The sequence below is a fragment of the Hemicordylus capensis genome, chromosome 4 (genome assembly GCF_027244095.1).
Source record: "Hemicordylus capensis ecotype Gifberg chromosome 4, rHemCap1.1.pri, whole genome shotgun sequence".
Lineage (NCBI taxonomy): Eukaryota > Metazoa > Chordata > Lepidosauria > Squamata > Cordylidae > Hemicordylus > Hemicordylus capensis.
The window spans coordinates 114,956,058-114,982,612 of record NC_069660.1 but is presented as its reverse complement, the minus strand read 5'-3'; the positions used below and the strand labels follow the sequence as shown (position 1 = coordinate 114,982,612).

At 43.2% G+C, this 26,555-nt stretch overlaps 2 long non-coding RNA genes across 2 annotated transcripts in view; one reads left to right on the top strand and one right to left on the bottom strand.

Annotated features, from left to right (window-relative positions):
• The window catches only part of LOC128325044 (uncharacterized), a 60,798-nt gene that overhangs the window by 19,503 nt on the left and 14,740 nt on the right, over nt 1-26,555 (bottom strand). The gene's annotated exons all lie outside the window — the stretch shown is intronic.
• On the top strand, nt 21,579-25,966 carry LOC128325045 (uncharacterized). Its single transcript, XR_008307239.1, has 3 exons — nt 21,579-21,860; nt 25,443-25,593; nt 25,784-25,966. It is a non-coding gene; the product is annotated as an uncharacterized LOC128325045 (long non-coding RNA).

The window sequence follows — 26,555 nt, the reverse complement described above, 5'->3', positions numbered from 1 at the left end:
AATGCGAGGACAGTAACAGTCAAACACTTTCTCTCTCTTCACTTGCTGTGTGATTTACCTGTGAGGTATGAATGTCAGGACTGGGAAGAATGCAATGGGAGGAGCACATCTCCCATGTCAAAAGAAGTTGTAAAGGTTTATGACAACCTGTTGGGTGTTCAGGTTACATGACGGTAACCCGATTTAAGTAGGGGTCTGTTTGTGCGGCATCACTTATACAGATCTCCTCATTACTTATAAAGACCTCCTAGAGGCACAATGCATTTTTGTATGGTTTGTGTACAGAAATCTAGAGCTTCCTATCATTGTAGTCTGAAGCATGCAGTATCAGGGGAGAGGGCGGATTTTATTTCTACTTAACAGTATCTAAGTGTGTCACTACTGTGCTCCACCTCAAGTGTTTCTGATGCTTTTTCATTTTCTTTTGCAGTGCCCCCATTAATTTCACTGAAAGTAAGTGGATGGCAATCAGGAGCAGAATTCCATGTGTGTGAAGAAAAATAAAGTGCTTCTGTAACCCCAAGTCAAATGGCTCCCTCCCAGCCCCTCAGCTGTACCCAACTGCTGAATGAGGCGGGGGGGGGGAGTCCTCCAGCTGCTGCTTAGTATGTGAAAATGGACAGTTCCTCCAACCTTGGTTTTAACTGACAGATGATTGGCAAAATGAGAGGGTGCACACCTCTCAAATTAAAGTAGGAGGCTTGTTCCACCCTAATTACCATATTTATACAAATCTAAAATAAGTTTCCCCCTCCTCAGTTCTCTCCTATTAAATATGTGGGGTGTGTGTGGCAATTATAGATTCAGATTCCTCTCTTTTTTTGGTAAATACAGGTATAACCTATATTTAGCCTCTATCTTTTAAGGCATTGGGGCTATTCCCACGATCAGGCAAAATCGTGCTAGGGGAGACTAGCCCAATTTTGCCTGATTGTGGGAGCCACCGGGCTCGCGGGTGAGTCCAGTGGCTCCCAGGCAGTTAACCCGCCTAAGTACCCCTCCCCTAAAACCGGGTTTGCGGAGAGAGTGCTCCGCAAACCCATTTTTTAAAAATCGTGAGTAGTTGCGGCACAGCTCTGCACTGCAGCTACTCATGAGGAGACCCCCAGAAGGGAGGCGAAAAGCCACCTCCTGGCTCCGGGGGTCTCGCCAGCATGCCCTGCTCACTTGCGCAGGGCATGCTGGAGCTTCCAAGGGCCAATCGGCCCCCGCTCCCCCCCAGCCCCTGCCAGCTCAATCATGGAGCCGGCAATCATGTGGTCGGCCAATCCGGCCTCCCAGGGCTCCCGCACTGATCGTCTGCAGGGAGAGCGGGCTTAGCTTAGCCCACTCTCCCCGCTAAGCTCCTGAAACCAGGTCTCACTGATCGTGAGACCCGGCTCATTGTCTTATATTCAGAAGAACACTCTGTTCAAGAAAATATGATATGATCATGTGAGGTGTCCTACTGTCTGGCTCTCGCAGTTAAAGACATGAACATGCCATGAGAACACATGGCCTGCCCTTCCTGGTGCACCAAGCTGTTGATATCAGTTCCCATGTTGATATCATTACAATGTTGCAATGGGACAGAAATTGGACAGTCATACTCCTTGAATGCTCACATCCCTAATTACATAGGAAAGGGGCTAGTTGGCCTATATCATCCAAACTGTGTAGATATAGATATGAATGATGCATCTTCATTTCATATTCAGATCTCTCTTAGGAATTTTATAATTGAGACAGAAAAGTCACTTTGAAATGAAGAGGTCATTGCTTTCTAGGGGGTCCATCCAAAGAACCGTGGCAGCTATGGGAACTGTTGCTCATTAGTAGATCGCTTTCTAAAACTTCCTGGGATGACTTCTCAAGACTGCAGTGGGCACTATAAATAGCATCATTTGAATCACTGCGTTTTGTATGAAACAAGGGAAAGAACTTGAGAATGGCAGAAACTCCTAAAACATTAAAGGTTAGATGCTGGTGTGTTTGTGTGTAGACTCTAACTTTGTACTTCCTAAAGCCAACAGACACAAAAATCTTAGAAACACACACACACACACACACACACACACACACACGATTAGAAAGTATTGGATACACTTCTTCCCCTCTGTGCCTTTAACAGCAGTGTGATAGAGGCTGCCATTTATTTATTTTCAGTCTAACGTTTTTACCCTTTCTTTTTGTAAAAATAAAATAAAATAACATAACATAACATAAAAAGTTACATAAAATAACAATAAAAGTGGCAATAACATGCCATCAAATAACCTAAAAGCAATTTAAAGTGAATTTATATAATTCACTTTAAAGCAGCAGTCCAAGCCTATTGAAAGACAATTCTGAAAAGACCTCCAGGAATAAAAGTATATTTGCTGCCCATCAAAAAGCAGCAGTGGTAGAGCCAGGAGCACTTCTCTTAAGAGGCTGTTCCAAGTTGGCAGCCATAACTGAAAAGGCCCTGCCTCCAACACCTGTCCATTGCATTACTGAAGGTGAGGGAAACCGAAGAAAAGGGCTTCTGATGTTGGATGCAGTACTTGGGCAAGTTTATACGGGAGAAGGGAACGGGAACCTTCATTGCAATACTTGAGTCCCTCACCTTGTAAGGCTTTAAAGGTCAAACACAGCACTTTGAATTGAGCCTGGATACAAATTGGTAACAAGTATAGCCAGCGAAGTGTTGTTCGGTTTGACTGACTGGCTCCAGTCAGAACTCTGGCAGCCAAATATATTGAAGCTTCCAGACTATTTCGAAAGGCAGGCCCATGAAGAGCTCATGATGTGGATGTGACTATTTCTTTATTTAACCCATTGCCATCAAGAAACTGTAACTGTTGAATTTCTGCCTGCCAGTCAGGGATATGCAGGCACAACTGCAACTGATTTCTTACTGAGCCTGCAGTGCAGAAGCTCTGTTTCCAACCAGGTTTGTGTATGTGGTAAAACGTTATTGCCCTTCAGTGGAGTGCTGACAGATGCATGAAGAACCCCAATTCCTATCTCTTTGGAAACTCACCACAGACTTCCTTCTTTGGACAGTAAAAAAACAGGCCCAGATGCTCTCGACTCTGTCTTCACCTCCCTGACAGATGGTCTCATAGTTGTAATCAGGTGTCACCACTTTCTGACCAGTTCCAGACTCTAGCACTTTCACAAAACCAGGGAGGCTTATTTCCTGAGAAAGCATGAGAAAGACTGTGGCCAGAATGAAAAATACTCCTGCACATTCTAGCCAATGCCAACCTGCCAAGCTAAACACACGCCACATTTTTAAGCTGTTAGGCAATCTGCCCAAAGCCTCAGTTGGCAAAATGAGACCAGAATTAATTTTCCTTCAAATAAACATTTCATAATATATTTAATCTTTCATCACTGTAAAAGGAATATTATTCAATGTGGAGCTGAAATAAGCTTCAGCAGATTACTCTGAAGCTGAAATATTTGAGCTGTTCATCTGCTTTGGCTCTGTAACAGTGAATGCTGGGGATGTGCACACAATTGGTTTATGATGGTATTACTGGAGAAACTGTGAACAGTTACTTGGGATTCATGTACCACAGAAAGATTCAAGGGCTGACATACTGCGCAGTGTTATGCATGTGGTGGAATGTAACATTTGTGTAGTGGCATAAGAGTGATTCTGTGCAAGTGCAAAAATTGCCCAAATGGAGTTGCACAGCAGTGCAGCCATTATATATGATGGCTGCACTGTCCACAATTCTGCAAAATTTTTGCACTTTCACAACAGTGCTTACACAACTCTGCAAACATTCTATTATCTGTGTGCACAAAAATGGTTTGCATGATTCAGTATGAGTCCAAACCAGAGACTTGAACAGAACCAAGCATGTTCAGTTTTGTACAACTCTGAACACCCCTGCTCCCTGGCTTGGCTGGAATTTGAGCCAGTTCAGAGGTTCTAATGTTTTGTTTGTTTTTAATGACTCACTGCCTCTGGGAGGCGCTGCCATGGCCATGGAGGGGGGTCTTCAGTGGTTCCTGCCCCCCCACTGGCCTCCCCCCCAGCCTGGTTCTGAGCCTGGTTCTGGAGATTTTCATCCTGTTCTGGGCCTCTGAGTACTAGTCGTGACCATTTTGGAGAAATTGCACAGTGCAATTTCTTTAATGTTAGCACCCCAGAACCAGCCCTGAACTGAACCAGGGCTTGTCTGGCTTGAGAGCGAGCTTGTTTGCACATCCCTATATTCTACTGTGTGTGTGACATTGTACAGCATGACAGTCAGGAAGCCTAAGTGGTAGACCAGGTTTAAGTTTCATTAGTTAATGCCAAGCATCTCAAAACTCCTCTTCAGATGTTATTGAAGGCAGCTGCTTACAAGGGGCTTACAATGGAGAGAGGAGGTTCTGCTGCCCCACTGCCACTCATCCCCTCATGCCCGATAAACCTGTTAATGCTGCAGTTTGTCTGAAGGGGCAGCACTGTGGGCATTTCCCCTGGTGAATCTGTGAGGTACAACATGGATTGGAGAGGAGAGCTGGTCTTGGGGTATCAAGCATGACTTGTCCCCTTATAGCTAAGCAGGGTCTGCCCTGGTTGCATATGAATGGGAGACTAGAAGTGTGAGCACTGTAAGATATTCCCCTCAGGGGATGAAGCTGCTCTGGGAAGAGCAGAAGGTTCCAAGTTTCCTCCCTGGCTTCTCCAAGATAGGGCTGGGAGAGATTCCTGCCTGCAACCTTGGAGAAACCACTGCCAGTCTGTGAAGACAACCCTGGGCTAGATAGACCAATGGTCTGACTCAGTATATGGCAGCTTCCTATATTCCTATCAATCCAAGTTGGAGCTCATGGAAGGACCATTGAACACGCATACAGTCCCCTTCAGACAAACTGCCATAGGTGATTTCATCAGGGATGAGGGTGGAAGTGACAGGGTGATATTTCCTCCTCGCTTTTGCCCTTGTAAGCATGATTGCAGTTGCCCTCTATAACAGCTGATGAGGCCTAAAGAAGCTGGTGATGTAGCCAGAATGGGATGGATGTCAATGTTGTGCAAAGGTTAGAGTCCCAACCTTGTTTCCTTTCCTTACACTAACAATTTTTTGTGATGCCATCCTTTCTTCACTTACCTTTTATGGTCAATGCACCTGTTGTTGTCATATGGTTGCATTTCAGTTTTTTCTCTCTTCTCCTTCTAGGCTTTTTCAGCCATGGTTTATTGTGATTCTCTGGTTGATCTACAAGGCAATTATGGCATCAGCTGCCCTGTGTGGTCAGGCAAAGGGTCAGGCAGCTGAAAGCTTCTTGTTTGCCGATGCAGCCCATTTTATTGTTCTGCTAAAGGATTTTAGCCTAACATTGACATGCTATGTTTCTACATGAAGGCATTTTTTCCCCTGGAGAGCAACTTATAATCATGGCGTGTCCACCTGCTTTATGAAGTGCTACAGCTGAGATACACATTTATCACTTCAGTGAGGACTCAGCCCACATTTCTCAATGTTTTTTCTTGCCTTGCGCCCATGTCTGCTCAGCTGTCTGTTCCTTGGCTTTGTCCTTTCCTGCCTTTCCTAATTCCCTTTCACCCATGGACTGCTACCCTGCTTTTGACCTTTTCCCCACCAATGGACTTAGCATTTGGAACCTAGTATTGCCAGCGTGAAGGTTCACAAATAAAGCACCTGATGTTAATAATTTGCTAGCGATACCTTCTTCATCTAACACGTGTCTGGGTGGTCCTTCATATTCAGCTAAACCTTTCATTTAGAGAACAATATTACTGAAATAATCTTTTCATAGATTCATTTTATGTTCTGAAAGTGTTTAGAAAAGGGTGTAATTTGAGTTAGCAAAGCTGATTTTCCAGGCACGCTAATATCTCTTGAGACATATACCGAAGGGGCAAAGACCATATGCAGCTGCTGTGTCAAATTCTGCACAAGGAAACATTTCCAGTATATTTGTCACTCTTCTGGCTCAGATCGACCCTAGCTGAAATTCTTCATGCATTTCTTAAGAGAAAATCATAATCCTTACAGAAACTGTGCACAAAAACTATTGCTACATCAGGGAATTGATTCAGAAACAAAAGGACTATACACTCGAAGGTGGCAGTGCACTGTTTAAAAGTAACCAGTTCATAGCAAGCTAAGGAGTTTTTGCCTTTCATATGAAAATGGCATTATAACATTGAATTTTTTTAAACATTTGGTGTTTCAGACACTCAAGCTCTATGAATTCCAGACAATTGGACAGAATATTCTCTTTATTTAACAGAGGGAGAGTAACTGGCCCTATCCACCCCCAGCACAGGACCTCCTGTGACTGTTGCTGGTGTCTATCGTGGGTTTTTTTAGAATGTGAGCCCTTTGGGGACAGGGAGCCATCTTATTTATTTATTATTTCTCTGTGTAAACTGCCCTGAGCCATTTTTGGAAGGGCGGTATAGAAATTGAATTATTATAATTATTTCTTGTTTACACAGTCAGACAGGTGTTATTGACTGGTTTGTTTTATCCAGACATCGAGTCCTTCCCAAGGACCTGGGATGCCAGAATTTTATTGTCAATGGTTAAATATATCGTCGCAGAATATAGGCTGTTCCCAGTAAAGCTGCTTTTTGTAATTGGCTGATGGTGATTTCTGTGGCCCCTATGGTGTTGAGGTGCTCTTCAAGGTCTTTTGGAACTGCACCCAGGGCGCCAATTACCACTGGGATTATTTTGGTCTTCTTCTGCCACAGCCTTTCCATTTCAATTTGTAGATCTTTGTATTTGGTGATTTTTTCTATTTATTTTTCTTCTATTCTGCTACCCCCTGGTATTGCTATGTCGATTATTTTCACTTGTTTTTCTTTCTTCTCGACTACAGTGATATCTGGTGTATTGTGTGGTAGATGTTTGTCTTTTTGTAGTCGGAAGTCCCATAATATTTTTACATCTTCATTTTCTTCAACTTTTTCAATTTTATGGTCCCACCAATTCTTGGCTACAGGTAGCTTGTATTTTTTTGCAGATGTTCCAGTGTATCATCCCTGCTACCTTGTCATGCCTTTGTTTGTAGTCAGTCTGTGTGATCTTCTTATAACAGCTGATCCGGTGGTCCACTGTTTCATCTGCTTCTTTACAAAGGCGGCACTTGCTGTTTGTTGTGGATTTTTCGACTTTTGCTCTTATTGCATTTGTTCTTAGTGCCTGTCCTTGTGCAGCCAGTATTAGACCCTCTGTTTCTTTCTTCAAGTTGCCATTCTTAAGCCATTGCCAGGTCTTGGTGATGTCTGATTTTCCACTTATATTGTACAAATATTGACCATTCAGAGGCTTATTTCTCCATTTTTCTGCTCGGTTCTTGACTTGTTCTTTCTTGTAGGCCTGTTTTGTTTCATTGGTGTTGAATAATTTCGCTTTCTTGACCATTTGAAGTGCATCTTCTTCACTGTCCCTTATATATTCTTCAAGGCCTCTTTTCTCTACTGTTTGATGGACTTGCATCATTCCTCTTCCACCTGAGCTGCGAGGGAGGTATAGCCTATCTACTTCACTGTGGGGGTGCAGAGCATGATTGATGGTCATCATTTTCCTGGTCTTACGATCTAGCGTCTCTAGCTCTTCCTGGGTCCAGTCTATTATTCCTGCAGTGTATCTAATAACAGGTATAGCCCAGGTATTTATGGCTTGTATGATGTTCCCGCCATTGAGTTTGGACTTGAGGATTTTTCTTACTCTCCTGATGTATTCACTTCCCATTTTTCTTTTAACTTCAGTGTGTGCAATGTTATCAGCTTGGAGAATGCCCAAGTATATGTAAGGTTCTTTCTCTTCCAGGTTCTTGATGTTGCTTCCATTGGGCAGTTCTATTCCTTCTGTTTTTGTTATTTTCCCTCTCTTCATTATTAATGCAGCACACTTGTCTAGTCCAAACTCCACTGCTATATCGCTACTGAATATACGGACAGTGTTTAGCAGTGATTCGATTTCTGACTGGGACTTTCCATACAACTTCAGATCGTCCATGTACAGCAGATGGTTGATTTTACTGGATGTTTTAGATGTTTGGTATCCGAGGTCTGTTTTGTTTAGTATTTGTGAAAGTGGGGTCATGGCGATTACAAACAATAGAGGGGATAGTGAGTCCCCTTGGAAAATGCCTCTTCTAATGCTAACCTGTCCAAGTGCCTCACCATTGATTGTTAACTGTGTACTCCACATGCTCATGGCTTTTTAAATAAATATCTGAATGTTTTTGCTGACACCAGTTGTTTCTAAACATTTTAGTATCCATGTGTGAGGCAATGAATCGAAGGCTTTCTTGTAGTCAATCCATGCAACACTTAGATTTGTTTTTCGTCTCTTGCAGTTTTCTAAAATCATTTTGTCAATCAGCAGCTGGTCTTTTGTGCCTCTGGTGTTCGGGAAATTTCCTTTCTGTTCAACTGGAAGCTGTTTGTTAGTTAATAAGTGTTGCATCACTTCATCTGCTATTATTCCAGTTAATAATTTGAACATGGTTGGCAGGCAGGTTATCAGTCTATAATTACTTGGAGCTGCACCTTTTGCTGGTCTTTCATAATGAGATGAGTTTTCCCAGTTTTTAGCCATTGTTCAATATCACCGCCTTTCATAATGTGATTGAACTGTTTTGATAGTTGTTTATGAAGGCTTGTTAGGTGTTTAAGCCAGAAGCCATGCAGTTCATCGTCGCCTGGCGCAGTCCAATTTTTAATTTTCTTTGCTCTTTCACTTATTAATTCTGGTGTTATTATTAGATCTTGCATTTTTTGGTTACATTTTTTGACCTCTTTCACCCAGCTTTTTTATTATAATCTGTTGGATTGTCCCATAATTTCCCCCAGAATTGCACTGTTTCTTCTTTATGTGGTGTTTCTACGTTTCTTGCAGTTTCTCCTTCTATGTTTTGGTAGAAACGTCTCTGATTCAACTGGAATTGGAGATTCTGCCTGTGTTGTGTAATTCTGGCTTCGTATCTGCTAATCTTCTTTGACACTGCTGTTATTTGCTGCTTTATTATTTCCAGGACTTCTCTAATTTTCCTTGAATCTAGGTGGTATTTTTGGATCAGATACTGTTTGGTGTTTTCATTCTTCAGCTTCTTGTCTTTCATATCTTTCAATTTACTAGCATCTGATCTAAACCTGGAGATTTTATTTTCTAATCTAATCTTCCATTTAGGTGATGTACTGCTTTCTTTTTTGACAGGTCCACTGATCTTATATCCGAGCTCTTGTGTTGTTATTGTTGCTGCACTGTACATTAGTTGGTCTGTTTCTTGCAAATTCTTGGTTGTTATTTCTGCAAGTGCAGCATTGACATCTTTTAATGCCTGAGCAAGTTGTTTTTTGGCAACTGTTTTTAGAGCGGGAAGTCGAACCCTGGTGGTTGTTTGGTTCATGTGCTCAGTTATTTTTTGCTTTCGTTCTTGTTGCTTTTCTGTTAAACGGCATTTGGGTTTTTTAGGTGAAGGCAAAGGGGAGGTTGCCTGGTTTTGATTTTGAAACAGTTCAGCAACGGTGGTATCCTCTATTTCCAACACCTCCTCCATCTGCGCCTGAGCAACTTCTTCAGTTGGTGGTAATTCTTCTTCCATATCTTGAGCCTGTGTTGCTCTTTGCAGTTCTTCCAGCTCAACTCCTGTGAATACTTTATTTCTTATTATGAATCTTCTCTGGTCTGCTAGCCTTTGTTCTGTTATTTCTGTATCTGGATGCTTCTCTTTCCAAATTTGCTACATTCTTTTTAAATAACCTCTTCTAGTTGGACTAGACTTGTAATAGCAGATCATTATTTCCTTGTTGGCATTTTTTGTATATTTTTTTCGGTTAAGCGATGTTTCTTCCAGTAGCTTTGCTGTCTCCAGCCCTGGTTGCTCAACTGAAGATCCTGAGTCCTGTAGCCCACTTGCCACCAGATGTCCAGGGACTATAGCACTTGGTGCGGTCCTTGTTGACCCGGGCGACGACCGATCCGGTATAGATTTATTAAAGTTACATCTCACCATATTGTTGATGGGAGAGGCACTCTTTATCTGACTCCTCTGGTGAGACCTGTCCAGTATGGTTGGACCTCTGGCATAGCTCTCACCTTCATCAGAGCACACAAGCCCCACAACCACGTCAAGGTAGTGCCTCACTGGGGGGAATTATTATTATTATTTCTTGTTTACACAGTCAGACAGGTGTTATTGACTGGTTTGTTTTATCCAGACATCGAGTCCTTCCCAAGGACCTGGGATGGCTGAATTTTATCATCAATACTGTTGGTTATTATAGATATCGTTGCAAAATATAGGCTGTTCCCAGTAAAGCTGCTTTTTGTAATTATCTGATGGTGATTTCTGTGGCCCCTATGGTGTTGAGGTGCTCTTCGATGTATTATTATTATTATTATTATTATTATTATTATTATTATTATTATTATTATTATTATTAGCTGGTTTGAGGAACAAAACAAACAGCTCTTCCACACTGGCTCTATTCAGACAATAAGGTCATTTTCCGAATGTTCAGTAATGTATGTACACTAGGAGGTGCTGTGCAGTCTGCTCATTCATACTATGCATGAAAGAGAAGTCCCGTTGATGAAACAGGGCTACTGTAAGGTTATAGTCAGATATTTGCACCAGTCTAACTATACCAATATGCTTATTTTTTTTAAAAGGATATTATTTTCAACCCAATATGCTGAGATTTCTGATGCTATAATTAACTGAAGCCATGTTCAAGTGTGCAATTTATTAGTTAATGACTGCAGCATCAATATGTGGATCAGTAATTAAAGATTACACATCACAGACAGAGGTTTGATATCACCAGTACAACAATATTTTTCCAGTGGAGGCAGTTTCGCTGGCAAGTATTCAGCTAGTGAATGGTTACTGGTTACTGCCCATACATATGTGAAATAGCATGCCAGTCCTTATTTCCTACCAAAAACAAGAAGATACACAGCCATATCTGGAGATGCAGTTCTGAAAATCCGTCAAGTCCAGTGCTGTAAAAATCACAAAGAAATAATCTTATAAAGAATGGAGCTATACTCACAAACATTTACTTCAAAACCTCCTCTGTAGAAGATTCTGTTAATATTTATCAGATGTTCCACATCTGACACCTGTATGTTATACCTGATTATGTCTGATAATTTTGAGGCACCTGACAATGTTTTGTCATCATTTGCCGGCATTTTATAGTTGCCATGCAAGCCATGCAATAGTGCTTAACATTCATGAAGCTTAACATTCATGAATACTTGAGCTTCTGCAGTGAGCGATCTGACACCTGCCAAAACCAAACAATTAGGGCAGCGGCTGACATGAAGTACAATGGCCAGTGCTGCTGTGCGCATAAAAGCCAGCCTTGCCAGTGTTGCACAAGAGCACCGTTGCCAACTACTTAAAACGGCTCCTGTGCACTTGTGCAATGCTCTTGTGTTTCCAATGGAAGTTCCACTGCACAAGTGCACACACATTGTTTTAAATGGAAGTCCTGGACACATGAGCAAAAGCATTATGATGATAGAAAATGCTCCTTTGACATCTTCTTTACAACCTCAGTCTGTTGTCCCATTTGGACTAGCCATAAAATGATCCTCTTTCAGAGACCAGCTGAATACAAAACAAATATTGACAATAGTTGTCAGGTGTGTAGTGGAGTATACCCCAATACCAAAAAACTTTCATAGAAATTCAGTCTAATATATGGAAATATGTGGTCTAATTCCCCTAGCAAAACTAACTCTTCACTATAATTTTGATTCTGCTCTCACATGAAGTATCTTGATTAGAGCATGTGTCCATTTGATTCTAGGAATTCTCTCATGTGTGATTGAACCTGTATAATGGGATACATCAATAATGATCATTTACCTTGAACAAGGGCAGAAGCTGATTTTTTCTCCACCTGGTGGGAGGAATGACGCATACAGTGGGCTGACTGAATGGCCTTTTGCAACCTAGCCAATCAGGAGCAGGTGTGGCTGACTGTTTTAAAGTAGCTACACATCCCCTTTACCACAGCTCCCTTTGAAAAAAAGATCTGCCCACGCACCCAAGTTTTGGTGGGTCTTTTGGACCCCACTCCTAACTTGCTGATGGTGGAGACTTTTTTCAGGTGGTGGTCTGTTCCACTGTGTTGGGGGTGGGGGGTTATTTAGTTGGGGAAATGTAGATCAATGTCCTCTACACTTAAATAGAATACAACTGGCATGTTCAGTGTTGGGGAGTCCAAAAAACAGCACACAAAAGTGTGTGCCCTGATAGATTGGAGTGATGGAAGGTAAATGACCCAAACCAATCAAATCAGTTTACCAATTAAAAGGGATTTGGTACAGGGAGACAACAAGCCCTGGACCCTGAAATGTCAGTGCAATGTCACTGACCACAAATTTACTGACTTGAGGATAATAATGAGAACACTTTTATTGGCTGAGGATGCTCATGTTAGGTGAGAAGCTTCTCACCTCATTTGAGAAGATTCTTATCAGTTTCTTAGCTCTTCTTGGTAGCAAGTACCCACTGTGAGGCTGGGAAGTTGCTTTAACTAGTTCTTAAGCAGGGGAGAGCTATGTATTTGAAAAAGATGAGCTATAGTTCAATCCATTCGCAATGGCTCATGTCTCCATTCTTGAAGACAATAACCCAACTCCCTTTATTTGGAAGTGTATCTATTACACAGAGGACCCGCCATGCCATACACTGTTAATAATACAAACTGAGGTGAAATTCCAAAGCTGTCATCCCTGAAACAGTATAATCCAGTTGTGATGATACTTAGCTGAAATATTTCAAAACCACTGAATTTAACCATGTAGAACTCCTGCTGAGGAAATTTCCCATTTTATGTCACCAATTTCAATGGAGTGTGCTTTTTAAGTAGTTGTCAGAAGTGATGGCCACTAGTATAGAGGTTTAATTATATACATACGCATGTAAGTGTAGTTTGAAACTTAAATTCTCAATTATTTTTAGACAGGATTAAACTTTTTAGGTTTAATACCATAGTTCTGCATTATTACACTTTTTTTTAGAAGTGCAAATCATCTAGAGAACATTAGAATCTGCTTCCATGTTCCATGGAAAATGTAGGAGTCAAATAATTTTAAAAGGGGAATATCTTGGCAAATAATTGGATCATTATTTAAAAAATGAATTGCTCATACAGTATAAAGCACTTTCTAAATGAATAGTCTGAAATGTTGCTTGCAAAACAGAAATCCCTTCATAGAAAACATACATAACAGGGATTGTGTTTTAAATTATATAGAATGAAGAAAAATAGCTTCAGGAGGATGCTTCATACACTTTTGAATTCTGCAGTTTGCTCATAGGAAGGCAAGAAAGAGGAGGACATTGGTAAGTGAGAGCTTTAAAAAGCCACAATTTTATTGAAGGGACATGGCACACTGTTATACATCAACTAAGATCAGGGTGGAGACAGAAGATCTACCACCTCCCAAGAGATATTTAAGAAAACTGGCATGTACAGCTAGATGCATGAGTAGCCCTTGGCATCACTAAACTCAAGCTTTTCCTGATTAATTGAAACCTCCCCTCACAGGGAGAAACAGGGATGAAGTACTTTTCAACATGATATAGTTGTACCATATCTTCACTACCAAAGGCAACAATCCCACTTTTGTCTTGGGAACTCCAGCACTCTATGATCCACCATCCCAACTGAGATGGATTTCCCAATCATAACAAAAGATAAACAACCTATTAGCTAGCCTAGCTAAGTGAAATAAACTTCTAACATACTTCAAAGCTCATTAAAGAGTAGAAGCACCCAGCGAAGTGGTGTACCAGTCCAACAGTCAATCAGGCATAGAATAAAAGAAATGTCTTCATGTCCTCCATAATTGCAACCAACCCAAGTCCAGAATGTTTCTCTGTCTAAACGGTCTGGTGAGTATGATGTACTGCCTGCTTGCCACCACTGACATTGATCAAGGTGCAGACAGGGCATTTCATGGGTCTTGTTTTTGCTCTCATCCTTATTCTTCTCACGTCAATTCCAACGCCTCATGGGACTTGGGTGAATAAGTCTGGTGCCTTGCAGTTGTGAGGGTGAAATCACTGCCTAATGTTCTGTTCCCACCAGCCCTCCTTCTGCAGGATTTCACCAGTGGATGAAAGAACTATAGATGGAAAGAATGCGCAAGTACACTAGTGTAGCAGATGTGAAATTGGCTTGTTCTGAGGGGAAAGAAAAATCCAGAAAAATATTTGCTCAGTCTGCCATAATATTGGTGCTACTTTATAACACTGAGCTGGGGTCATGTAAGTCAGAAAATGTAACCATGTGCTACATACGTCTCAGTCTAAGAGCCAGTGTAGTGTACTGGTTAGGATACCACAGCAGAACAGGTTCAAATCCCACTTAACCACGAAATTAATTGAGTGACCTACCTCACAGGGCTGTTGTAATTATAAAATGTGGAGGGTCAATGTATGTCACCCTGAACTCCTTGAAACAACAACAACAACTCCTTACATACCGCTTTTCAACAAAAGTTCCCAAAGCTGTTTACATAGAGAAATAATAAATGAATAAGATCTTCCTGACCCCAAAGGGCTCACAATCTAAAAGGAAGCATTAGATAGACACCAACAACAGTCACTGGAGGTACTGTGCTGGGGGTGGATAGGACCAGTTACTCTCCCATTGCTAAATAAAGAAAATCACCATGTTAAAAAGGTGCCTCTTTGCCCAGTTAGAAGGGGAGAACATTAAAATGTAATAAAATATATGCAGAATGTGTTATGCCTTGTTCATTGAGAAATCTCGCACCCAGGTAGAACATTTACAAGGCCAGAAATTATTTAATCCTCTTACATTGCTTTGTTGTGGTTGAAATAAAATTAAAAAGTCAATGACCCTTTAGAAATGTAGGCACACACAGACCCTAGTACAGTGCCGGCATCTTATAATACAGTGGCTAGAGGAATTTAGGTGATTTTATTAATTATTATTATTATTATTACATTTATATCCTGCTCTTCCTCCAAGGAGCTCAGAGCGGTGTACTACATACTTGAGTTTCTCCTCACAACAACCCTGTGAAGTAGGTTAGGCTGAGAGAGAAGTGACTGGCCCAGAGTCACCCAGCTAGTTTTATGGCTGAATGGGGATTTGAACTCGGGTCTCCCCGGTCCTAGTCCAGCACTCTAACCACTACTCCACGCTGGCTCTTCGCTGGATTTGGAAACAAAGATGCAACTGCTATAGAAATGGGATGTTCTTCATACAAATACTGCTTTACACATGGCTACTGAAAAAGAAGAGCACTTTAAATGAAGTGATTACCCATATTTCAATAGTAATGAAAACTATGATGGCTCTTTTTGGAGGAAGGGAATTACCCAGTCTGGTGGGCCTGTTTGGCTTGCAGCAGGAATTTTAATAGTGATGACCACTGATTGAATTATAAGAAAAAATGAAAGTTTGTACTTAGGGGCACATTGGCCAAAATCCTGACTAACATAGCATTCACACTGTGTGAAGAAGCACCAATACAGTGCTGCTGAAGACTTCTGGACTAATGCATCTTAAGAAGCACCTGTTTTCTCAGGCTTTTAATTAATTTGTTTTAATCATTTTATCCTGTTTTATATTTGTTCTATTTTAACTTACATACACCATCTAGGGATGCACATGTCAGGCAGTATAGAAATATGATAGATAGATAGATAGATAGATAGATAGATAGATAGATAGATAGATAGATAATGCAGCACTAGTGCTCACGTGTGGGGGTGGGTGGCATTTGTCCTATGCCACCTGAAAATATGTCCCTGATGGTTGTGTGACTTATGAACATATTTGTGGGTGGCATAGGGCACTTCTGGAGAAGGGAAGATTGGCAAAATCCAATCCCCTTGTGATTGCCACTGCTGAGTTAGTTGATCCCATCAGCAGCACACACACATCTTATGTAGCACCAATGCTGTGTGAGTCAGGATGTTGGCCACAGTTTGTTTGATTGTAAGATTATAATAATATTCCACCTTCCTTCCAGGAACTCAGGGCTAGGTGGCCACATTTGGCTTTTAAAAAGCCAAATTCTGGCTTACGGCCCATTTGACCCACGAGTATACCCCTTAGGTTCTGGCAACTCTGACTCAGGGTGGTATACATGGGTGACCAGGCAGTTCTCCATCCAAGCACTGACTAAACCTAGACCTGTTTAGCTTCAGCAAGGGGGCTTCATCATGCACCTTCAGATTTGTTGAGGTAGCTACCCCATGACAAAGTAGCAAAGCCTTTGCTTAGAGGGATGTAATGTGTGTGGAGGATGTCTGTTCATGGAGTACCCAGAGAGCGAGATTCCTCTAGGATCACTGAAATATACTTCTCAATATTAGTTATAACTATAAATTGAACCCAGTGCTGTGTTATTAGGCTTAATTACTACCTGCAAAAAATGTTATTTTAATATGGGACATGCTTATAAAGTGTCAGAACTTTGGCTCAGAAGTGACTATTCTTCCTTGCACAGTAGGACTCTTAATGGGTAAGCCTTTAGAGGCAAGCAAAGCAGAGCTTTCCAGGAAGAGCTTGCCTGTCACAAAATGCTACAGTAGCTGTTGGGCAAGGCTCTCCATATATCACAAGAGCTATAGGGTAGGCTAGCTGCCAGTTTAGATTCAAGTAGTCATGTTATACTGGTTGCTAGATCAAGCTGAAAGTCTTCAAGTGTTTACTCAATTGCTCTCAAGAGAATAGCCAGAGGCTAGGAAGAACTACTGCACTGCTGAATGTTTCCTGTATTGGGTCCAAAATAAACCACTATATTTTCCCACAAACAGTGATTGGGATGGAATATGGCAAATGGCTTATAAATATCTGAAGAAAGCGTGAGAAAATTTTAAAGGGACTCTCCAGATGTGGGAAAGTCTTACAACTCTGATATTAAGAAGGTGTAATGTTGGACGACTAGAAGGAAAAATGTTCTAATGCCACGCTTTATTAAACTATAAAATAATCCCCTTTAAGAAGTGATGGAAGTCTCACCACTTGAACTTTTAAAAATGAGACTAGACAAAGTCCGAAATTATACTTAAGGGATTATGAATAATTCTATGTTGGCTAAAGAGTGTACCTTTTAACAAATTTTGTCCATTTTCCCCATCTCTAATTTCAGAGGAGAAGGAATGTACAAATAGCCAGCTTTCGTCACTGCAGCATCTGGATTAAATATTTCCTCATTTGTCATGTCAACACCTCACTCCCCTTGACCCTACCTCAGGAAGATAAGATATTGAAATCCAGGTAGGGATGGATCTTGTAGCATGTACTAATGAAATTCAGGAAGTACTGTCAGGACAATGTCAGATATTGGTTTTTCTAGGGGCTGCAAAGAGAAATTCATGTTTAAAGTCAACAAAGCAAGATAGCCCACTGTGGAATAGTGTTTGAAGACTAAAACAGGAAGGTGAGCATATATTTCATACTGGACAGGATATGCCAGGCACACTATGTTTTCATGAGATTTATGGCAAAGCTTTTGTATATGAGACTCTCATCAAGAAGACCTTGTTTTCCACAGCTTTTCCTCCTGTCTGAAGACCTATTTTTACTCACTCTAACCTAGAGACTTTAGCAACTGACCTATCATTTAGTATGCGGCATAATGGTCAGGCTGGAACATTGGAACTAAGATTAATGCCCTCTGTGAAATCATGCTACTATTAAAAGTATTTAGCAGTCCATGAAATGTGTCAGATATTTTGCTTGAGTAGAAATTTCCAGATGCACTATGAACATCATTATCATCATCATTATTTATTTATTTATTTATACCCTGCCCCTCCAATGCACTACTGTTTGGGGCAGCTCACAACAATAAGATAGACACAGATACAATAATAGTAATAAAATTAACTACATTTTTTAAAAAGTCAGATTAAAAACCACAATTATTAGGTTCAAATCTTCTGAAGAAGATCGGAGGAGGTGAGCTTTGATTCTTTACCATCTAGCCTTCTTTGTTGGACAGCTGGGAGTCTTTCACCTGCCTCCCCCATCCTTGGTTTGCTGGCCGGGACAACTCAGACCAGCACAGTCCTGCTGCCTGACTGGGAACCTCCCTTCCTCCAAATGCCTGAACTTTACCACCTGCGGGCACTGATTGATTACATCAGCCTTGCCGAGAATCCTTCGTAAGAGGAAGGACTCTGGAGGCTTTTTAAGGAAGGGGGCTGCGGCAGGCGATGCAGCTGGTGGCATGGCCAGCCTGCAGGAGGTCGCCAAAGCTGGCCACCAAAGGGGGCCGGCCTTTGGTGCCGCTCTTTGGTGTAGGGCTGAGGGTTGGGCTACACTATATTCAGTTTGGCTGTTTCAGGAGTTGCAGCAGTAAGTGTGCCAGCTTTGTTTCTGAGATTGGGTTGAAGTAGTTGTAATGTGTATGGGTTTGTCTGGAGTTGGGGAAACAGGGGGGGGCCTTCATTGAATGTGGGGCAGCTATTCCGGTGGTGGTGGGGAATAGAAGAAGTAACATTGGCAGGTCAACAGGCCATTCCAGGGGAAGGGAAGTCAGAAATTTAATAGCTGTCTCCCCCTCCAGCTGTCCTGCCAGCTCTGTGACCTTGGGGATGAATGCCAACAACCCACATAGCCTTAACTTGCTCCTTTGCAATGCCAGGTCAGTCCAAAAAACCCCAGAACTCATCCATGATTTGATTATGGATGAAGGGGTCGACCTGGTGTGCATCACTGAGACTTGGTTGGGGGAGGCTAGTGGCCCAGTTTGGTCCCAGCTTCTTCCTTCAGGGTAGTCTGTAGAGGAGAAGGTGAGGGGACATGGGTGGGGAGGTGTAGTGGCTGTGGTCTATAAGGATAACATCTCCCGTATCAGGATCCTTGTTGGGGTATCAGACCATATTGAATGTGTGTTTGGGGACCAGGGAAAGATTGGGACTTCTGTTAGTGTACCGATCGCCCCGCTGCCCAACAGAATCCCTTACTTAGATTACGGACTTGGTCACAGAACCTGTGTTGGAGTCTCTTAGACTTTTGGTGCTGGGGGACATTAATCTTCATTTCGGGACCAATTAGTCCGGGTCAGCTGAGGAGTTCATAGAGCCCGTGACAACTATGGGCCTACCCCAAGTGGTCTCTGGACCAACGTGCAGGTCACACACTTGATTTGGTCTATTACTCTGATCAGGGTGGTGTTCCGTGGGTGGGGACTCCTGTGATTTCCCCATTGTCATGGACAGACCACCATCTGGTCAAGGTTAGACTTGCAACCACTTTCCACCTCCACAGGGGCAATGGGCCTATTAGAATGGTCTGCCCGAAGACGTTATTGGACCCTATATGATTCCAAGAAGCCTTGGAGGGATTTAATGTTGGCTTTGCTGGTGATCCTGTTGATGCCCTGGTGGAGAACTGGAACAACATGCTCACCAGGGCAGTAGACATGATTACTCCTAAGTGTCCCCTCCGACCCACTACAAAACTGGCCCTTTGGTATACAGAAGATCTACGAGGGCTGAAGCAGTAAGGCAGGCGACTGGAGCGCAAGCGTAGAAAGACTTGTCTTGAATCTGACAGATTGCGACACAGAACACATTTAAAGATCTATGCTCAGGCAATACGTACGGCAAAGAAGCGGTTCTTTTCTGCCCACATTGCATCTGCGAGTTCATGTCCAGTGGAGTTATTCATGGTTGTGAGGGGGCTAGTATGTGCCCCCCCTTGAATCAGAATTTGGAGCCATCAATTACCTGCTGTGATGAGTTTAAAGAATTTTCTGAAGATAAAATCTCTTGGATTTGAGCCAACTTAGATGGAGAATCCACAATTAATTCAATGTCTAAATAGAAAGTGTCCAGCAACCCCTCTTATGTGGTTCGACTGGATCGGTTTCAGTTTGTGACTCCTGAGGATGTGGAGAGACTCTTGGAATGGTGAGGCCTACCACTTGTTCTCTTGACCCTTGTCCAACATAGCTTGTTCTATCTAGTAGGGAGGCTGTTGTAGGAGCAGAGGCATAACTAGGGAAAACGGCGCCCAGGGCAAGCACTGAAATTGCGCCCCCCCCATCAGTACAATAGCAATCACATAAAGCTGTAAAAACACGCAATACACGTTTTCCATGCAAATAGCACTAGATCAGAGCATGCAACTGGTGAGACTGGAAGACATCCGCAACTCCTTCTGTTTACACTTGTAATGTGCTGAGCCTCTCTCATGAATGTTGTGTGTCATGTATGAATATGCTTAGTGCAAAAGATATACTGAGTGTACATTTTGGGCAATGAAGGTTTACATCTGTTTTGCAGATGGATTCCAGCCCAAACAGATTTTTAAAACCTGCATGCTAAAAACACCCGGATCAGTCAGTCCTTAAGGGGGTTGATATTTCTACGCAGCCAGTATAAAAGTAATGCTTCTTACAACCTGCCATTATCTTACAAAATTCACTGCCACAAGATTTGACACTTGGTTTTAGATGGGTTTAAAATGAGATTAGGAGAATTCAGGGAGACAGAGAGGTCTAGCGACAGCAGTTCTTAACCACAGTAGTTTAGGGGAACCTCCATGTAGAAAGGTAGTATATCTGAACACCAGGTATAGTGGTAGAGCTGTGGTTTTCATGCCCTGCCTGTGAGTGTCCAAGAAGCACCTGTCTGGCAACCAAACACCACCAGACAGAACGTATCTTTGATGTTCTTATAGAAATTCTCCCAACACACATAATACACATGCACACACATATTAAGATAGCAAAGCAAAGGACCACAGCCCCCAAATTGCATTCCACCATATTTAGTCTTTTTAATGCCCTCTTCCTCATTAGCCTAGGAGTCCTTGTTTTATTCCTCTATTCTTTTTTCCAGGACGAAAGGAATTCTGGCCTCTGCCTCCTCCTGCCGCAACGACTGGCAGAACTGGGGTCCCTCAAAGGGGTTAATTCCAACCCATTGGTTTTTCTTTTCTTTTCTCCTGCCTGTTTTCAACTCTAGGGTGCAAAAAAGAGGGGGTGCTTCATGTGCACTCTGCGCCCCTTGACACCAGCTAGAGTCACTTCGAAGGCTCTGGAGAAGGAAGAGGAGTTGTGGGGCAGCCTTTTCCTTTTTTAGAGAGCCCTCGTCTTCCCTGAGAACTGGGGCTGGCGCGGGGCGGGGAAGAGCAGGGAGAAAGGGAGGCATTTGGAGAGGATCCCTAACTAGCTCCGGAGAAGGAAGAGGAGGTGCGGGGCAGCCTTTTCCTTTTTTAGAGAGCCCTTGTCTTCAGAGCTGGCTCTGCCTCTCTCTTTATCTGCATTTAGTCTTGTTTCACAGGAACACAGTTCATACAATTCCCTTTGTATCTTGTAAGAAAGGCCAACTGAAGTCACAAGGGAACAGGGATATATTTCACTGGATGTGCTCCAGGACCAGCCAGCCATATTTACTGAAGAATTTTGACCAGCTATTCGCTATTTACCAACCCAGCTGTTGTCATTTCTTGAAATACTGTTCCTAGGTTGCACTCCATAACACAAGACGCTGTTTCACACAGCAGAGGAATCGCAGATCAACCAGTGCCTGCCATAACTGCCAATCAAGGAGTCAGAGAAAAGGCAACTCAGCACTGGCACTGGCAACGTTTCCACTAGGGACCAGCACCTGCCCTGCTGTCGGTGACCCAGCGCTACTTTGACGAGTTAGGAGCGCTCTACCACCCCCTTTCCCAATCGTTCTTCTCGTCAACTGTCGTGGCTGACCCTTCCCTGTCTCCTCCCCGCAACAACAGCGTTTGCTAAGGAAGCGGCACCCCCATAGCAACAGGCTCTCAGTGCCTCGGAATCAACAACACAGAGCCGCCCACGCGGCGGCGGCAAGCTGAGGGAGGCGGAGATCCGCCTCTTGGTTAGCTGGTTTGAGACAAATGGCCCTCTCAGTGCAAGGTGAGTTTGTTCGAAGTCAGTCAGGGCATTTCCTCAAGAAACACCAAGTAAATATTTATTTATTTATTAATTAAATCATTTCTATACCGCCCAAAACTTACGTCTCTGGGCGGTTTACAACAAAATAAAACATTCGTTAAGACAAATTCAGCAAGTGGGAGGACAGGACGAGCTGTGTGTGACGGGGAAAGGAGCCCAGGGTTGCCAACTGTCCCCTTGCCTTCACACACACACACACAGCCAGCCTTGGTCCGTAGCAGTTAACAGTGAGTGGCGCAGAGACTCCAAGTCTCCATCCAGAGAGAAGCCGTGCGCGCCGACTGCTGCAAGCCGGGCTGCTGATTTTAAAGCACAGCCGCAGGAGCTGCCTGAGACGTTGGCAAGCCGGTTGTGGGCAGCCGAGGGAGGGAGGGAGCGCTGCGCCGCCGGCCGGCCGCACCCACCTGGCACCTGCAGACGAGGTCGGCCTCAGTGGCCAGGGGAGGTCCACCACCTTGCCTTTGCCTTCGTCCCCCCACTGCGCGCCCAGCACCACCGTCACCCGGTTGCCGCCTGGCTCGCTCCGCAGCCGCTTCAGTCCGCCGCCGCCTCCAGCCGTGGCAGTGGGTGAGGGGTGCGGTCGTTGGAGGCTGCCGTGCCGTTGCTGCTTCTGCAGCCGCCGCCACTGCTGCCCGGGTTCCCAACATGCCTCCCAAGAAGCCTTCAGTCTGCCTCTGCCTGGCTACCCCAGCAAGCACTTTCCAGTGGAACTGCCATGCACTAGCATTAGCAGCCCAGTTTCAAATGAGAATGCCTTACTACTTTGGTCAAAGGAAGAACGGCGAGTCTGTTAGTAACCTAGCCTAACCCAAACAGGCCTGTCCTTAGGCGGATACACAAGGGAGGTAGCGCCCTGCCCGGAAAGATCTCATGACTGCAAGTCACGCCTGCACTGAGGGGGGGGGAGGGGCGCCGCCGCTGACCCGGACTCAAAAATTTTTACCAAAAAAATTTTTTTTTTGCAAAAAATAAAAAAATTCGGAGAAGGAAGGGGATCAGTGGGGGCACTTTTTGGCGCCCCCTGCGAAGTGGCGCCTGGGGCACGTGCCCCCCTGCCTCCCCTATCGTTACGCCCCTGTGTAGGAGGCCTGGTAGAAATCATAAATGCTTCTCTGAGGGAGGGCAGAATGCCTCCATCTTAAGGAGGCAATTATTAGACCTTTTCTAAGGAAGCCTGCATTAAACCCCTCGGAATTCAGTAACTATAGGCCTGTCTCCAACCTCCCATGGTTGGGCAAGGTAACTGAGAGGGTGGTGGCCTCTCAGCTCCAGGCAGTCTTGGAGGAAACTGATTATCTAGACCCATTTCAAACTGGCTTTTGAGAGGGCTACAGAGTGGAGACTGCCTTGGCTGGCCTGATGGATGATCTCCAGTTGGGAATTGACAGAGGAAGTGTGACTCTGTTGGTCCCTTTGGATCTCTCGGCAGCTTTCGATACTATCGGCCATAGTATCCTTCTGGAATGTCTGAGAGTGTTGGGGGTGGGAGGCACTGTCTTATAGTGGTTCTGCTCCTACCTCTTGGAAAGATTCCAGATGGTGTTGATTAGAGATTGTTGCTCTTCGAAATTGGCTAAGATCCTGGTGCTTCACACAAGCAGCCCTACACTGGCAGGGCTGTGCAAACTAGCGACATACATACTATTAGGTATGTATTCACTTATTTTAAATATTTGTATGTACAGCTTCAAAGCCACTAACAAACTATTTTTAATAAACAGATTGTATCTATTTTTAAAAGGCAATACAAATCATATAAGAGCCAGCGTGTTGTAGTGGTTAGAGTGCTGGACTAGGACCAGGGAGACACGAGTTCAAATCCCCATTCAGCCATAATACTAGCTGGGTTACTCTGGGCCAGTCACTTTTCTCTCAGCCTAACCTACTTCACAGGGTTGTTGTGAAAGAGAAAAATCAAGTATGTAGTATACCGCTCTGGGCTCCTTGGAGGAAGAGCGGGATATAAATGTAATAATAATAATAATAATAATAAAAAATAATATGAAACAGTGGACTACCTAATCACCTGTTGTAAAAATATTGCACAGACTGACTACAGACAAAGGCATGACAAGGTAGCAGGGATGATACACTGGAACATCTGCAAAAAATACAAGCTACCTGTAGCCAAAGATTGGTGGGACCATAAAACTGAAAAAGTGGTCGAAAATGAAGATGCAAAAATATTATGGGACTTCTGACTACAAACAGACAAACATCTGCCACACAATACACCAGATATAACTGTAGTCAAAAAGAAAGAAAAACAAGTTAAAATAATCGACATAGCAATAACAGGGGATAGCAGAATAGAAGAAAAAGAAATGGAAAAAATCACAAAATAGAAAGATCTACAGATTGAAATTGAAAGGCTGTGGCAGAAAAAGACCAAAAAATTCCCAGTGGTAATTGGCGCCCTAGGAGCAATTCCAAAACAACTTGAAGAGCACCTCAACACCATAGGGGCTACAGAAATCACCATCAGCCAATTACAAAAAGCAACTTTACTGGGAACAGCCTATATTCTACATAAGAAACATAAGAACAGCCCTGCTAGATCAGGCCCAAGGCCCATCTAGCCTGGCATCCTGTTTCGCACACGCACAGTGGCCCATCAGATGCCGCTGGAAGCCACAGACAGGAGTTGAGGGCGTGCCCTCTCTCCTGCCATTACTCCCCTGCAACTGGTACTCAGAGGCATCCTGCCTTTGAGGCTGGAGGTGGCCCACAGCCCTCCGACTAGTAGCCATTGATAGACATCTCCTCCATGAAGTCATCCAAACCCCTCTTAAAGCCATCCAGGTTGTTGGCTGCCACCACATCCTGTGGCAGAGAGCAGCTGTTGCAATGCTAGGAAGTAACGTAAAGAGTCACAATTATACGTGAGAGAGCAACATGTGCCAATGATGTTACTGCAGTGCCGGCACTGTGGCTGGCAGTGGATTCTGGGTCAGTGATTCTTTTTTGGTCAAAAAAGAAAAAGAAACATAAGCCAACCAAGAAGCAAGGAGATTGTAAACCAATCAGAAGCCGGTGCCAAAAGGAAATCAGCAAGGGGGGGGGGAATCAGGCCTCCAAAACGGCACTTGAAACATCGAGACAGGGTTCTTTTGTTCCAAGATGGAAACAGGCCCTTTATTTAGAGGGCATTTTGTTTCCAGCTTGAAACACATGGAATGGCCCATTTCGAGTCAAATCATATTGAGTTAGTAACATTTTGCACATCCCTACCAGTTATTCCTTCTCTAAATCCCACCCTGCCTCACTGAACAGCCCACCAGTGTGGACCTCTGTGAGCAGCTCAGAAGCTGGTTGCTACTGTGCCTGTGCTGCTAACAATCAGCTGCTTGTTGGTGCACTACACCAGGATCCGCTTCTGGGCCCCTTTCTCTTTCTTTGCCTCAAAACTGCTCCCCATGCTCCAGAATCCTCCTCAAGACTTGCAGCCAGAGTGGTGGCCCCCAGGTACCCTAGACCTTCTCTGCCTGGCAGGCCACAGAGAAGCTGGACACAACTTGACTAAATCACGCAACATTCTTGCAGCAGTGCAAAAATTAGAGTGCGGGCCAGCGCTGGCAGAGGATGGCGGGGCATGACCCGGGAGCAATCCAGGAGGAGGAGAAGTGCTGGGTCGGTGACCTTCCCTTCATCCCAACCACTGTGCAACAGAAAACTGAAATGATGTCCTCATTTGGTAAGCTGATTAATGTTATTTATATTAGGGTTAATTTCACCGAACAATAGCCTGAACCTTAACTGGAAGTTAAGTTTCAGTTAAGGTTTCCAAAGGAAAGTTTCCAAAGGAACTATGAAAGCTGAATTTCAAAAGCAACAATTGAGAAGGTTTGGAATGGAAAAAAGTTAGATTTTGTTTCTTAAAACAGACTGCAAGCTCATCTCTGCAGGATATCGAAGGTCAAGAATTTGGCTAGGAGTTTCAAATAAGAAAAGTTCATCCAACTTCCTGGAAAGAGCTGGTTAAAACAAAGGAAAGGCATCAACAGTATGGAATGATGTTTTATTTCACCACTGGCTTAACTGTACAAGCTTGACAATCTCTAATAAAGTGTGACAATATCAACATCACACAGTAGTGTGAATGTTAATACTGTGAAGAAATCCTCATGGGGAATTTCTATGAGGAAAGGTATTGTCCAGAACATAAGAAAGGATCATACCATTCACCATGGTTCTTAAAAATGAATAGAATATACCTGCTTGAAATTTTGCATTATTTTCAAAGTTTCCATAGAAGGTTGATGATTTAATAAAGATTAATTCCTAAAAGAACTCTCCATAAACTATTTAAAGGTAGAATTTTCTTATGTTTTGCTTAAGAGCTTGCATTATGCATCTTCAAAAAATGGCTTATCATTTTACGGTTACTCAAATGCTTACAAATAATTTATGTTCTACCAAGGACCACATTAGATAAATTTCCTACACTGAAGCTTCTTCAGTAGACCCTGCATGTAATTCACAAAATGTGCTGTAGAAAGTCCGTTCTTTCTTTCTTTCTCTCTCTCCTTCCTCCCTCCCTTCCTTCCTTCCTTCCTTCCTTCTTTCTTTCTGTCTTTCTTTCCATGTGCATTCCTCTCATGAGATGAACAATTATTTATTGTACATCAATTATCAATTATTATTTATTGTTCATCA